The sequence below is a fragment of the Palaemon carinicauda genome, chromosome 4 (assembly GCF_036898095.1).
Source record: "Palaemon carinicauda isolate YSFRI2023 chromosome 4, ASM3689809v2, whole genome shotgun sequence".
In the NCBI taxonomy this organism is placed as follows: Eukaryota; Metazoa; Arthropoda; class Malacostraca; order Decapoda; family Palaemonidae; genus Palaemon; species Palaemon carinicauda.
In genome coordinates this window covers 92,358,439-92,373,868 of record NC_090728.1, presented here as the reverse complement: position 1 = coordinate 92,373,868, position 15,430 = coordinate 92,358,439, and the positions used below count along the sequence as shown (strand labels likewise).

Genomic DNA, 15,430 nt, shown 5'->3' with positions numbered 1-15,430 from the left:
ATACAGCTGATATATCAAGAAATACCAATTCAAGATTGCATTCAAATGGTAGATGGGAGGTGGAGAAAACAGTTAGATATAGATTGAGTTATAAGAAATTTTGTGAATCGGACTGTTAACAGAATATGATTTTTGATGAAATAAAAAGAAAAATTTAGTTAAGAGCAAATGATCTTCTAGCCGTATCTAGATTTTCCCATAAGACTAATTTGTAGATTCTCCTTATGAAGATTAGATAAGGAAGAGAATGATTCAAAGAAAGAGCTTACTGATAGCCTAACAGATACTCAGAACAAATTTCTGATATTTTCCAGTAGTTGCTAAAGTATTATTTAAATTTCCACACCAATTCGTCACAGGCCATATCAGAAACCAGATTAAGTATAGTACTTCTTTCTTACCCATCATTACTAACCCTGGTCTTCTCATTGCCTCCGATTTGTTGACAAACAAGTCTTTTTGGTGGTCATACTCGGACCTCAGAGTTCACTCCAGGCTGTCGAGCGCTTTCCTCTCTCCTGAAGGGGAAGTCGTGTAGGTGCTGGGTACAGCCTGAGCTCTGGCTGCCGAGGAGCGAGTTGGTGAAGTGTACAGCCGATCCCAGGGTTGCATCTTAACAGACATCACTACGATTGGAATCTGTGGAATAGTTCAAATGTTCGGTTATTGGCCAGGTCAAATGACAAACAAAGACTTGGTAAAGTACCACGTTGCTCCAAAACACAGTACATGCAAGTTGTTGAATATAACAAAACTGATGAGGACTCATGCATTTAGAAATATCAATATTTAATAAAAGTAAGCACACAGGCTTGACGGTCATTAACTTCATCAGCAAGCTTTTTCAGAACAAGAATCTCAAATATGAAACGAAAAAAAAAAACGAATAAATAAAATAACTTAGTCAAAAGACGACATATGTACACTGAAACAATATGTCTGAAAAACAAAAGTGAATTTGCTAAAATCTTTAAAATAGTTTATCATCTAAAATTGAGTATCAATGGTACTGGCAAGAAGACCGTTTCAGAGGGAAAGGAATGAAAGCCTTTTGGTTGGTACTGGGCAATGCAACAATGGGGTACTTTGCATAAGAGTACTGAAGTTCTACAAAAGGAGTAGCGCTTATTAGTTCTTGAGGCGCAAGTATGAAAGGCACTAGTAACTATATTATTGATGTGTCATATTCAAACAGTTTATGAGCTATAGCTAAACATATCCTCTGAAGATAGTTTAAACTTTGATTCTTGAACGTTGTTGGAAGATCAAATTTTGCTTTAATGCGATCATATCTTGGATCTGATTGGTTGACAGTCCTGTCGAGTATTTTATAATAATTCCTTTTGATTTCCAATACAAAGCGAATCTATTTTTGTAGATATTTAGAAAATATTCTAAACATTCACACCCTCTACAGATTAGTTGTGACACAAGTTACGAAGTCTTTCTCAGGTACTTTAAACGCTGTAAGTCTTTATGAAAGCTATAAATAACAACGACTTATCAGTCCTTTGCAACAGAAATCAGCATTTTTAACACAGTAAGATAAATGGTTATAGTCGAGTATTGACGTACAGTCAATCATTGCTATGTTGCTCAAAAATTTGATAGACACATAACACGCTTACAGGACATTAAATTTTTCCGTCAATTTCTTTATTTTATTTCTGGCATCTCAAGGATATCTGAGCAACAATGAAAGTCTTTAGTGAAAATAAGGAGCAAAATCAATAGTGATTATTAAGGTCATTGAGTTACTGTATATTGTTATCAAGTATGAGTCTTCACAACAGATTTTGTTTGAGTTGTCTGTACCTTTTTATTTTGAAATCATTCACCTCTTGGTAGATAAAAAAAAAAATATGGAAATTTCTCACCTCGTAAGATGCTGGTTCCATGATATGAATTTCTTCTCTATGAAATAGTGCTCATGGCACTAAAGTAGCTTTGGCCAAAAAGACGATTTTTGCGGAGCCAACCTGCAAACAAATAAGTCTCTTTATTGTGTGAATTTGTATTCGTATAATGGCCACAAGGAATAAATTAAACAAGATGAATTATTGTTTATGTTACTTACTGTATTTCATATATTGAGAGAGAACATTTAATTTCAACAAATCAGTTAATTAAATATAACCAAACTACATCATTCTTATCACTACCATTTCAAACATATCTACTGTTTCTATTCTAGTTCCTATCTTTCTACAACAGGAAATATCACACAAAAACTGCGTCTAAAATCTTTATTGTTGATACCTTATCAGACGAAGGCAAATTAATCTTTGAGAAGAATGTGGATTTACTTCTTCTCTTTCTTATCATATGATTCCTAACTCGACATTCACCTTTCATCCAAATCTATTGATTTTCACTCGAGCAGCAGAAATCGGGTCATGATGTCAAAGGTGATGAGGTGAAAATAGGTTCCAATTTGGAATAGTGAAATAATAGAACATTATTATGTCATTAAAATGAAATGAATATAGAGAGATATTGGGTTCAAAAATTTATTTTACGAGAATTAGGAAGGTTGTAATGTGTCAAAACAGAAAGTCTAGTAACACAACAAGTGAACAGCCGATCCCAGAAGGAAAATCCAAAATAAAAGTGATGAATATCAGCACAAAAAATATAGTTCTGTACAAATCTGTTTTGGCATAATGTTAGGAAACAGTAATTCTAAATCAAAGATGAAGTTATCTCCCCTATATAATAAAGAGTAACTTTCTGGTTTATATATGAATACACACACTTATATACTGTATATATATATATATATATATATATATATATATATATATATATATATATATATATATATACATATATATATATATATATATATATATATATATATATATATATATATATATATATATATATATATATGTGTGTGTGTGTGTGTGTGTGTGTGTGTGTGTATAAATTTATATATATTCGGTCACGCTCAGTTCTCGCCACCCCTGGGGTAGGGGAGTGTAAGAGAGAGATTGCAGTCATACCTTGGTGTAGTGGAATGAGCGCACGTGTATGTGCATATATATGTAAATATCTAGTCATCAAATTTGACGGGTCGCGTACACTAGCCATTATATAAAGACGAGGTGGTAGTAATATGTTAAGATATAAGATAGAACTGTTAACGCTTAAATATCGAGGTCAGGTTTTAAAAGAATATGACAATAGACGTCCAGTATCAAAATCTGCTAACAAGTAGATGGTTATGAATATGAGGGTAAATTCATTTTACCTTTCATAGCTCTCTCTCTCTCTCTCTCTCTCTCTCTCTCTCTCTCTCTCTCTCTCTCTCTCTCTCTCACGCAAAATAATAAAATCAAAAGAGCAATATGAAACAAAAATGTTATTCTTTGAGTGAAGCAATGCGTCTCTTTAATTTCATTGGCTCGCCATCCTTGGTCATTTAAATCAACTTCACAGGATATTCCTTTTATTTGCAACAAACGCACACAGGAAATACTCCAAATAGCCAATTCATTTTCTTGGTCATTGCCGTTTTAGACAGTAGGCAATATTGTAAACGAAAAATGCAAGTTGTATCTAAAACGAAGTGAGGTTAATTTTACGCAGTGTTCCAATATATTCATCGCGATACAAAATTCTTTAGATGTAGGCAATTGGTCTTTTCTAAAATACTTTATGTTAGTAAATCTCTTACATGCTTTGTCTCTTCTTCAAAGTACAGGAAGTTCAGCTTCTTAAAAATTATCCTTCATAATTCTCCAGGATTACTTGATAAAAAGAGGAAAAAAAAGGTACAGTGCATTAACATACCTTCTCATTTACGCATTTGCACGCACATTGTTTTAATCCTCTTTTAGAGATAAGAAAGGAAGTTTGCAAACTGGACAAATCGAGACTGCAGTAAATTAATTGCATCGCCAGGAAGTTCAAGTGGCCATGGCGTGCCAACATTGACACCGAATCCATAATTGTTGGAAATCTCTCTCTCTGCTTTTCCCATTTCTCTAAAAGCGCTCTTATTCTGACGTTTCCTCCTTTACTTTTTTCTTTCTTAAAATAAGCACAAATATACGTGAATTGATATATGAATATTGTTTCTGTTTCAGGATTTTATAAAAGCGAAACTGAAGAGACTAATGTGAATTTTCTCTATTGTTTGACGAGTTGTGAAATTGAGATGGTTTACTGAAAGTTCCCTCTATCTCGAGAATTTTGACTTCTGCCTTTACCCAAGTTTCAAGTTTTAGTCATTGATATAAATGCTGTATTTGCAAAGGCATTATTAATGAAATATAGTAAATCGAGTAATAGACATACGAATTAAATGACTGAAAAAAGCAAATATTAATGAACAAATTACCAGACAAATAATCAAGAAAAAACAAATGAATGAATAAGCAAATAGATGAATGAATACAAAATTTAGATATTCCATCGCTGGAAAAGGGCAGCAGAGCTCCAGAGATTTGACGAGATGAATAAAAATGGTAAAGAAAAAGAAAAACGATGTTATAATGCGGAAGCGAAGGAGCAATTTGTGTCTTTGTATGAAGTACAAAGAGATCGATTATGTAAAAAAGACAAATATAAGTAGGTCACCGAGGAATATAGAAAACTGGTAATTGTGTTAATCCTGGAGAAAGACATTTTATGACTTCCAATGACATCAGTAAGATACAAAAGATAAGAAAGATTACAAGATAAAAATAGCTCATTCTTTATTCACCAAAAGATGAAGTATTTCAACATATTTTGACTGTTGTTAAGTAACAAGGTTAGCATGCAATCAGACAACATCCAGACGACTTTTTACAGAGAGAGAGAGAGAGAGAGAGAGAGAGAGAGAGAGAGAGAGAGAGAGAGAGAGAGAGAGATAACAGCTTTATTTAAATTCGAATATATACTTTATAATTTCAGAACATTAATTTTTGTTTAGGTAAAATCGAAAATTTTCTCATAAGAATCATCAAGTATGTTTAACATGGAAGTTAGAACAGCTTCTATTAGACCTTTGTAAAAAACAAAAAACAAAAAAATAAATAAATAAATCAGTCCATGATTATGTTGACAACTGGGGGATACTGTGAATCAATGCTAGTGGCATTCAAATAAATTTCCCTCCCCAGATCCCTGTTCGTTTGTGGAGCGAGGAATGTAACCTTTACGCAATGGAAGAAACCTTTGATCAGCGTTGCTTAGAATTCCGCTTGGAGGGACCCTTGCTCAGGTTGGATGGAATCATTTACCTCTTGATCTTCGAGGCAACAATGACAATCTCAGCCAACATCAAGCTCACTGATGGTAGCCTGTTTGTATGATTCAAGTCTAAAAACTAAATTTATGCATAATTTGTAAGTAATCTGTTCGCATTTTTTCTTTTTTATTTTGTAGCCGTAATTTTCATGAAAAAAATATGCACCCAAATACCTGGTATAAAGAGTAATGAAATGTTCCAAAGAATCTGCACATATCGACTTTCATGACAGCAAGTGGTTTCGTTTCACCCAACTCATTGTCAGATTTCACTAATTCAACGCGTGCAGGATTGTTTTTCATAAAATGACAACATATTGAAGCATTCGCGTTAAGAATTATCAATTGTAATTTAGAATCCAAGTTGTCATTTCTTTCATGTGAATACAGCTATCACCACACGGTTACTAATCAAGTCAAGTTACAATGGAACCCATCCTTCTTCTTCCAAAGGACTGCAGGAGGTGTGCTGAATCAAATGAAGCGCCTCGTTGCTAATAAGTAAGTACGTATTTTTCTATTCTCAATAAAATCTTAATTTATTGTCTACAGGGACGGAATGTTTTTCGTATGAATTCAAAATATATGATCAAAGAAACACTGTAATTGTATCGATTTCATGTGATCCATAAGGGTCTCTTGACGAGTACCACCTCAACTATGCGTGATTTATATATATACATACATATATATATATATATATATATATATATATATATATATATATATATATATATATATACACACACACACACACACACACACATATATATATATATATATATATATATATATATATATATATATATATATATATATATATATATGCAGTCCAAGGAGGAAATTTTCATAGGTGTACGAAATTTTATCCTACAATTTGTTTCGGTGAAATGTTTTATTTGTTGCTGCAGTGGATCAGACTTATGTTTTCATACTCAAAGGTGGCCTTCTGAGCCATCTCTGCCAATAACTTTTGCACACCGGAACCGCGTAAATTCGATTGGTGCGTAGTATTCTCATTATATTTCTTCTTTAATTAGAATTGCTTTGGACGCTGTGTAACACAAGGCTGCAAAAAAAAAGACAAATTCTTTAAGGAAAATTTGAATAAAGTTTTAGTGGTAAGCAAATCACACGTAGTCTGCATTTTGTGTTGTCAAATCCAACTCGTAAGCCCCTTATTATTTTGTCGTGTTAGCAGTAGATACATTTTCTGTCAGCATGTCCATATTTTATGTATATTCTAATAATACACAAGTGTAGTGGCCACAACTTTAGCATGCCATTAAGAAATACAGTTAGTCGGGCCCATTTGGTGTTCCTGACACATCTTGTGTTTTTATGTGAGTTACAGCGAATAATTGCACATTTATTCAAGAGTTTCATCTGATTTGTACGTCCTAATAGTTTATGACAAGACATCGATGAAGAAATAAAGTATCAGTATTAGTGTATTAAGCCATGAATAAACTAGTCTTAAGACGTAACTGGGGATATAAATTTCTTCAGTATTAATGATACTGAAATATATGAATTATCCGCTTTAAAATGTTACCTTTCGAATGAGATATTGTTGCCTACCGAAGTATTCTATTTGTTTAGAATGCAGACTACAGAATAGTTGTACAATCCATTTGAGAGAAAATACTTGACTAAATGTCAAAAATGTATTGTATAGTTTACGGCACCAAAGATGAGGTTAGGCTGGGGCACGGTCCAGATATACCAGGTCAGCCAGACAGCGTACCGATTTTAAGCCTCTTCTGCGCACCTACGTCATCTGAGGGGGCTTAGTGTTGGCGAGACCCATTAAGAACGTAGATCTATCACACAGTCAATGAGGTTTTCTATACTTTATCTAATTTTTAAGATATCGCATTCGAAAATATACCGATATCTTAACAAAAAAAGCAATAACATCGTCAGGAGCTTCAATACCAGACTGTTTTAATTCTAAATAAAGCTTTTTAAAACAATTTTTTCCTTCCATGAGAGCTTCCCCGTGTACAGCATTAAAAATCTCCCGCATTATTAACTGTGAAAAAACTGACTAGAAGGTGCATGTAATTCCCCCTGATTAACACAAGCTATCCAAGTATCATTCTTTAGCACTTCTTCAGTCTTATTTCCTAACTCTGGATATTTTACAAAAAATTTCTTTACAATATATTCACCAATGTATTTAAGAGCTTCTTCCTCAATTACTCCCCCAATATCTTTCTTTATTTCTTTATTTGCTCTCAAAAGGTCTTATTCCTCGTCTAAAGCATCTTTCTCTAAATAAAAATCTAAATTTCTGAATATCTGCGTTGTTAGGCATATTTCTAACGCTAAGTCCCTTTCTTTCGTGATAGATTCATCGTCTTTGGCTGATTCATGAGATTTTTCAACAGTGGTGATATTACACTTTTCACTTAATATTTTAATTTCCTTTCCTAGTAACATTTTTTTAGCCGAAATTTAAAGTTCACAGCATGAGGATGATCATAGTGCCCATCCATTTTCCTTATACACCCAAAGAAATGTTCAAGGCAATCTTGATTTAGTCTTTGTGTAAGTAGGTAGTCAATACTATCAGAGCCTTTTAACATATCAAACAAAGCAATGGTAGATTTACATGATAAAATTATTCCTTTCTGAAACTTGAAAAGACTTTTTGTATTAGGATTTTTAACTCTCATAGTATTCATTACCTCGATTACCTTGAGCAGTGTACCTCTTTGTTTTTCTACATCAATACCAAAAGCATTGCTTTTACCAAACTCTCCATATATGGAGAAAGAATTCATTATGTCGAACCAATCATTTATTAAAAGAATAAAATCAGATGTTTGATTCCAGTTTTGACACTCCAACAGTCCCTTTTCCCATAAATATTTTAATGAGTTGGCACATAACCTAGACGGTAATTGAACTGCTAATTTAACGCGCTGTCTTGTTGACCTGTTACAGTTGAATGCATTTCATTAATCTTATATGCAAGCCTATATTCTTTTTAGGTTTTATTAAGCATTTCCCGTATGCCGTCATCTGAAATACACTCTCCAGTCTTGAGGAAAAAACCGGAGTCAATAAAATTATTTCTAACTAATTTAATTAAATGTGGAACATCTGAGAGAACAAAAACTTCTCTTTCTGGTTTAAAATGAATCGAGCAAACAGTAGCATTCACAACGTTAATTCTGTCTGAACGGCAACATGTATCCACTGGTCTATGTATGGTTTTTCTTTTGGAAAGCGATGGTATTTTATGTTTGAGTTTTTAGTTTTATCATGTCCATTATAACAGCCAAATACTGTGCAGTTACTTGGCATTATTAGTGACAGAATGAATGAATGAATAAAATGATAATGGACACAGCGTATCCTATTGTTTACGTTACCTCTATAGGTAGCTAACTAAGGCAACGGTCCTTTGTTTTATTTACCCACGTGTGTGAGACGGGGAAGCTTGACGTCACAGTATGGGTGATTCACAGCTTAAGCTGCGCGTTGGCTGACCTGGTATATATAGACCTTGGGCTGGGGAAAGGCTGGGGCGCAGAATCTTATGTTAGCTTATATTATGGTGTATCTCTATCAGTACAGTACTGGATGTCTCAATGTGGCTTTTTTTGGGTAAGGGTAGAAGAGACTCTTTAGCTATGGTAAGCAGCTCTTCTAGAAGGACACTCCAAGATCAAATCATTGCTCTCTAGTCTTGGGTAGTGCCATAACCTCTGTATCATGGTCTTCCACTGTCTTGGGTTAGAGTTCTCTTGCTTGAGGGTACACTCGAGCACACTATTCTATCTAATTTCTCTTCCTCTTGTTTTGTTAAAGTTTCTATAGTTTATATAGGAAATATTTATTTGAATGCTGTTACTGTTCTTAATATATTTTATTTTTGCTTGTTTCCTTCCCTCACTGGGCTATTTTCCCTGTTGGAGCCCTTGAGCTTATAGCATCCCGCTTTTCCAACTAGGGCTGTGGCTTAGCAGGTAATAATAATAATAATAATAATAATAATAATAATAATAATAACATGCCCCAGCAACGGGACATACACAATCTTCTTTCCCATCGTTACCCCTACATTAAAGGATCGGTTACCTGATGCGCCCTCTCCAATGTCTTCTATCAAAGACACCCTCTTCTCTCCATATCATCCTTCAACTTATCCCGCCATCTAATTCTCTACCTCTCTCTCGATCTTCCACCCATTCTCCTAATCCTTCTCCCCTCCCCCCGCCCCCCATCCATCCTCAACACGTGGAAACACCATCTCAGTCGTGACTCTGATCACACTGAAGCACAATCCAATCCATCAAATAAAGCTCAGGAATTGTCGATGGTCTGGAGAACTACTTTCTAAAAACACCTAACTATTAATTCGAGTATCGCTGGCTATAGGATGTGATCTTCGACGGTTAATACGGAAACTACCACACAAAATAGATGTACTCCGTCTTCATGTTCTATTCATTTCATTTTCACTAACCGTCATTTTCATTTTTATAAAGTCAAAGATTATGGTATAAACATTTTAAAGAATAATAAGGAATCTTCACATTCTCATATATGAGCAAATGTTATAAATCTCTGATTAAAGTGTTCAGTGGATGAATTTCCGTGTAGGCAACAGCTACTTTAAGTTTTCGGTTAAAATTATTATTATTATCAGTAGATCTTTCATATATAAACTATGAAAAGAAAAAAAAAAGACAAACAAGATTAAGAGAAATAAGATAGAATAGTGTACTCTCAAGCAAGAGAACTCTAACCCAAGAGAGTGGAAGACCATGGTGCAGAGGCTATGGCATTACCAAAGATTAGAGATCAATAGTTTGATTTTAGCTGCTTACCATAACTTAAGGGTCTATTCTACCATTACCCGGTGGAAAGGAGCCAATGAACAATTACAGTGTTAACCCCTTGAGTGAAAAAAAGGATTTTTAAGTTATGTTAGAGTTTTTAGTTATCTAATGAAAGAGGGGAGTGTGTAGAGAATAGGCCAGACCGATCAGTGTATGTATAAGCAAAGGAAAATGAGACGTAACCAGAGAGGGATATAATGTAGAACTATCTGGCCATCCAAAGGACCCAATAACCCTATAGCAGAAATATCTTAAGATTTCGTAATCGTCTTGAATAACTTTTTATTAGTCGTTATTGATCTTCTGAAACAAGTATATTTTGATGAATGTAATCAATTATTATAGATCTAGCGATGAAATTAAAAGATTTATGAGTAAGATGATTTATAAATATAAAGTAATCATATTGACTATTAACTATTTTTAAGAGAAAATAGGACGGCTAATACAAGTGTAAAGATTATATAAAACTATGAAAATCTAATGAGTAAACATGACTTTAAATATCAAGGGGAAGAAACTGATATTGATATAATTAAATGTAAAGGGATAAAAGCCAAGCATAGGAAAGAACTGTGAAAAGGATCGCATTCTCTAACCAGTCCACCGAACTAAATTCAACCTCAAATTAACCTGTTCAAAGTGCCGCAGGAAAAGAATCTAAGAGGAATATGGCACAAGAGAGGGAAGATTGATAGGACGTCCCCTCGAGCAAGGAAACTATGGCAAAAGGTCAGTGGATACGGTTACGTAGTCCAAAAGATTTGATTCATGAATTTGGGCTATATAAGCGTTGGGGTTCTGTGAGGCCAATCAGTGCCTAAGTAACTCTGTAAAGGAAAACATCAAGAGAGATTGCACAGCAAAGTGGGAAAAAGAAACAGAAATCAAGATAAAGATATAATTGAAACCTCAGATAACAGCCTTCGTCATAACATCGTAGACGCTTCCCGATGACATATAACAGGATTAAAAGGAATATGATAATGAAGTTATATACAAAAAAGCTTAGAGTTTGATTCAACATTATTCAAGAAAAGTATATAATTATATTATAGGGTGTCCACTTATCAAAATATTGGTATAATACTAAGAATCCATACCACTGGAAAAATGCATTAGTACATTGCTGTATATGAAATTGAAAAGCAATAATGAAATTTCCTAATTGGTTTTAAATTTCAGTTTATCACGACTCATTCTTCCACATGCCATGTAACTACGTCTTTATAATCTACTCATATAACACATTTTATTATTATACCGGGAAAATTGGCAGAGAAATATAGAAAGAGAAAGAACTTCTTCTTATTTCATGGAAGGGACATGTAAATTCCAACCAATTCTCACGAGTTCGTTACATCAATTCTGGACGTTGTTTTAAGAACGAACCTCGAACTGCAAACACTGTACTCTGGAAAATACGAACTTTAGCTGAGGGTATTAAGAATATCCTTTACTTTTCATTTAAATATACCATTGTCACAGCTGAGGGAAATTCAAATTTACCTTCATTTCAAAAGATAGGTATTCGGAAAAGTGTTAAAAACCTCAATCTTACAATTTCATATCATTATCATTAAACAGCATTCAACGCGTCCACGGTGCTGTAAAAGTCCTCTGCCATGCACTGATTCGGATAATCTATAACAATAGCAAACCACATTATTAGAGAGAGAGAGAGAGAGAGAGAGAGAGAGAGAGAGAGAGAGAGAGAGAGAGGGGGGGGTGAGGTGCCATTAAAGCACGATTGTCTTTGTCATAAATCGCAGAGGTCACTCGATGCCTTCCACAGCGCATGGAAGCTAAATTCTCTTGATTAAACCGATGACCAGTTATTGCAACTTCCGTCTACCACGGCACTTTTTTCTTTTCCTTTTGCCTTTCCTTTACCTTTTCGATCTTATATCTTGTTTTTGCGCCAGGTCGGATTAAACTAATAAGTAATAAGGATTAACGAAGGAACAATAATGAATGTTTCCGTGTTTAGCGCTAGTGCCAATGTAATGTTAATGCGCTATAATCCGTGCTGGTAATATTGAAAATTCTTTATTGCGTCAAAACTCGTAGAAAGAAATTGCCGTTCTTGGTAAAAAAAAAAGTAATTATTCAACAGATTGCTGGTAACAAAACGATCGAACAATGTCTGCATGATTATTGTGATAAAGAACAGAACATTATTTTGCGTTATACTCACCGAGCTAGAAGAAAACACTGACCAGTTAGCAAAGAAACTCAGAGAGAAATTGCACTCCAACTTCGACAATCGCTAAGCACTGACTGGCTGACCTAAGGTTTCGTGACTCACGAGCGACCTCTTACTGCTTCTCGGTTCGTAATTCTTCAGAAGGAACGCGCATGCGCACAGTTCTATTATTATTATTATTATTATTATTATTATTATTATTATTATTATTATTATTATTATTATTATTATTAGCTAAGCCACAACCCTTATTGGAAAAGCTGGATGCTATAAGCCCAAGGGCTCCAAAAACAAAAACTTACTTCTTTCAATGTTTATGTCATCTTTGTAACGAGGTTTTGTAAGCGACAACTGGCAATTTGCGTAATTTAAAAGACAACAATAATAATATAATTAGTGATAATAGTAATAAAAGAGAGTTTGCAGTTCAATCTTTATATTTCCTCTATATCTGCATTCCGCTTCCCTTCTTCCATCTAATAATCAAACTTCTTAACTTTTACTTCATAGAGCATAAGTAAGGAAAACAAAGGTTACTGCCACATTACTCCTTAATTGCTTAATCATGAATGAAACCCTGGGCATTAAAACTTCCATAAGAGTGGTCGCTTTATGCATATACATACATAGATGGCATATCAGTAGCGTGTAGTTCCAGGTTGTCGAGTTCCTGCCTTTCAAACACGTTTTTTCCTCGCCATATATCCAAGCCTCTGTGAAATAAAAGACTGTCAACTAACTTATTGTCATCCAATTTCATACTTTACCTAATACCTCTAAATACTCTTATCCGTTATTTATTTCACTTACGCTAACCTTTTCATCACTTCTGAGCAACTTCATATATTTCACCTTATCACTTTTTCTTACACAACATACACCATCCAAAATATTAACCGTGACGCCTCAATCTTTTATTCTTCGTTCACATTCAACATTCATATTTTACTTCTATCAAGAAAGGTTGAGCGCTGGACCTCATTCTGAAGAAAATAGAGTCCTAACCATTGAACTACATGTGTATATATATATATATATATATATATATATATATATATATATACATTTATATATATGTATATACACACATGTATATATATATATATATATATATATATATATATGTGTGTGTGTGTGTGTATATATATATATATATATATATATATATATATATATATATATATATATATATATATATATATATATATATATATATATATATATATATACTGTATATATATATATATATATATATATATATATATAGGCCTATACATATATATATATATATATATATATATATATACACACATATTTATATATATATACACATGTGTGTATATATAACGAAACTTGATGGAGTCATGTCTAGTGCGCTGCTCTTCTTATGATATTTAAGAATTTAACATCTTTGATTTTATTTTGAAATGCTGGAAGCGTTTATGCTGTGTATGTTAATTGCTTGTTTAGATATGTCTGCGTAACATATTGCCGAAGCATTCCAGATATCTCTCTCTCTCTCTCTCTCTCTCTCTCTCTCTCTCTCTCTCTCTCTCTCTCTCTCTCTCTCTCTCTCTCTCTCTCTCATTTATAATTGCATAGTTAGTTGTAAATTATCTCATTTGTAATGCATAATTCTTGTTTATTTCGAGTGAAAAGGACGAAAAAAGGTTTCAAGGAATAGAAGTATCCACGTATTCCTAGATTATCTCCGGAGGATTGTCAGGAACTCGAAAGAGCGAGAATCAATATTGGTTTCTTGAAGATGGAATTGGTGAAGGATTGTTTCTGAAGACTTTCGGTTCCGAAAGATTCATAAAGTCTGCAGAAGCGTGGGAATTTGAAAAAATGAATTTGAAATATGAAAAATTGAAAAATCGGAGAAATATCTCAACCTAGGGTATATAAAGATAGGGATTCGGTCACCACGTTCATTGAGAACTGCAGGTAAATCTTAGAAGGTCCTTTGTGCATAAGGTAAGTTTGGCGGACCTAGTTCTCAAATAGAAGCAAGGATGCCTAAGACTCTGAAGAGGAAACATGTGGGTGGTGATCATCCAAGAGGGAACCCCCCGAAGAAAAGAATACTTGGCGCCGAGAGAAACCGGAAGTAGGAATCTCTAAGGCTGGTAAGAAGAGGAAGCGAACGGATGAACAGTCAGGGATGTCCCCAAAGAAGCAGAAGCTGGAACCCGTAAGTGACCCTCACAGAAGGCTGAAGCGGAGTGATATCAGGACAGAAAGACTCCTTGGAGAAGGTTCCTACGGAAGGGCTTTCAGATGCAAGATCAGACGTAAAAGAGTTTGGATAGATGGTGTGCTGAAGGTCTTGAAGGATAATGGGCCTGAGCAAAGACAGGCTTTTGTGACGGGGTGAGAGAGGGTTGTGAACTCAAATGCAGGATGCAATCAACTGAGTTATTTAATAAGGAACACTCTCCTTTATATACAAAACCTCAAGGCAACAGGGCATAATATGTTCGAGAGACAGACAATATTACAGAGCAAAACCGGAGACATGATCATACAGGTTCTTTTTAGTGCGAGGGAAGAGCGCAGATACAAGCATAATATATACAAAATAATTATGTACAATTGTGTGACACACGGTTGGTACATGCCCCCCCCCCTAAAAATGACATACTGTACATGTTAAATAGGGCGCCCTGATCTAGAGAGGCGAACTGTAGGCGGGTCATTTGGCAGAAGATAAGCAGGTTTTAGACGATCAATGGAGACCCAGTCTTCTTTGCCCCGAATGTTTAGTAGGAATGCTTTCGGACTGCGTCAGAAAGGGCCTGTGGAAGGGGGCATTAGTGGTGGCTTGCTAGTGTCATTGCGCAGGAAGACGTGCGTTGCAGAGTGCAAGTCCGTTGGTATGTGATGCTTCGCTGGGGGCTTGTAAGTCTGGCGGCACAGAGTAAATTTTCCCACGACGTGACGTATGCGCTGGAGATCGTCGGAGGATGTTGTAGAAGGAAAAAATTCGGCAGGGACGACCAACGGGTCGCCATACACCATTTCAGCTGTAGAGACGTCGAGGGCGGCTTTAGGAGTGGTCCTTAGACTCAGGAGGACCAGGAGGACCCAGGGAAGCTGAGTAAACCAGTTGTAATCCTTGCAGAGGGAA

General features: G+C 34.8%; 1 pseudogene; it reads right to left on the bottom strand.

Annotated features, from left to right (window-relative positions):
- LOC137639130 (uncharacterized) overlaps window positions 1–12,393 on the bottom strand; it is a 16,937-nt pseudogene extending 4,544 nt beyond the window's left edge.
- Between the last annotated feature and the right edge of the window lie 3,037 nt (window positions 12,394–15,430).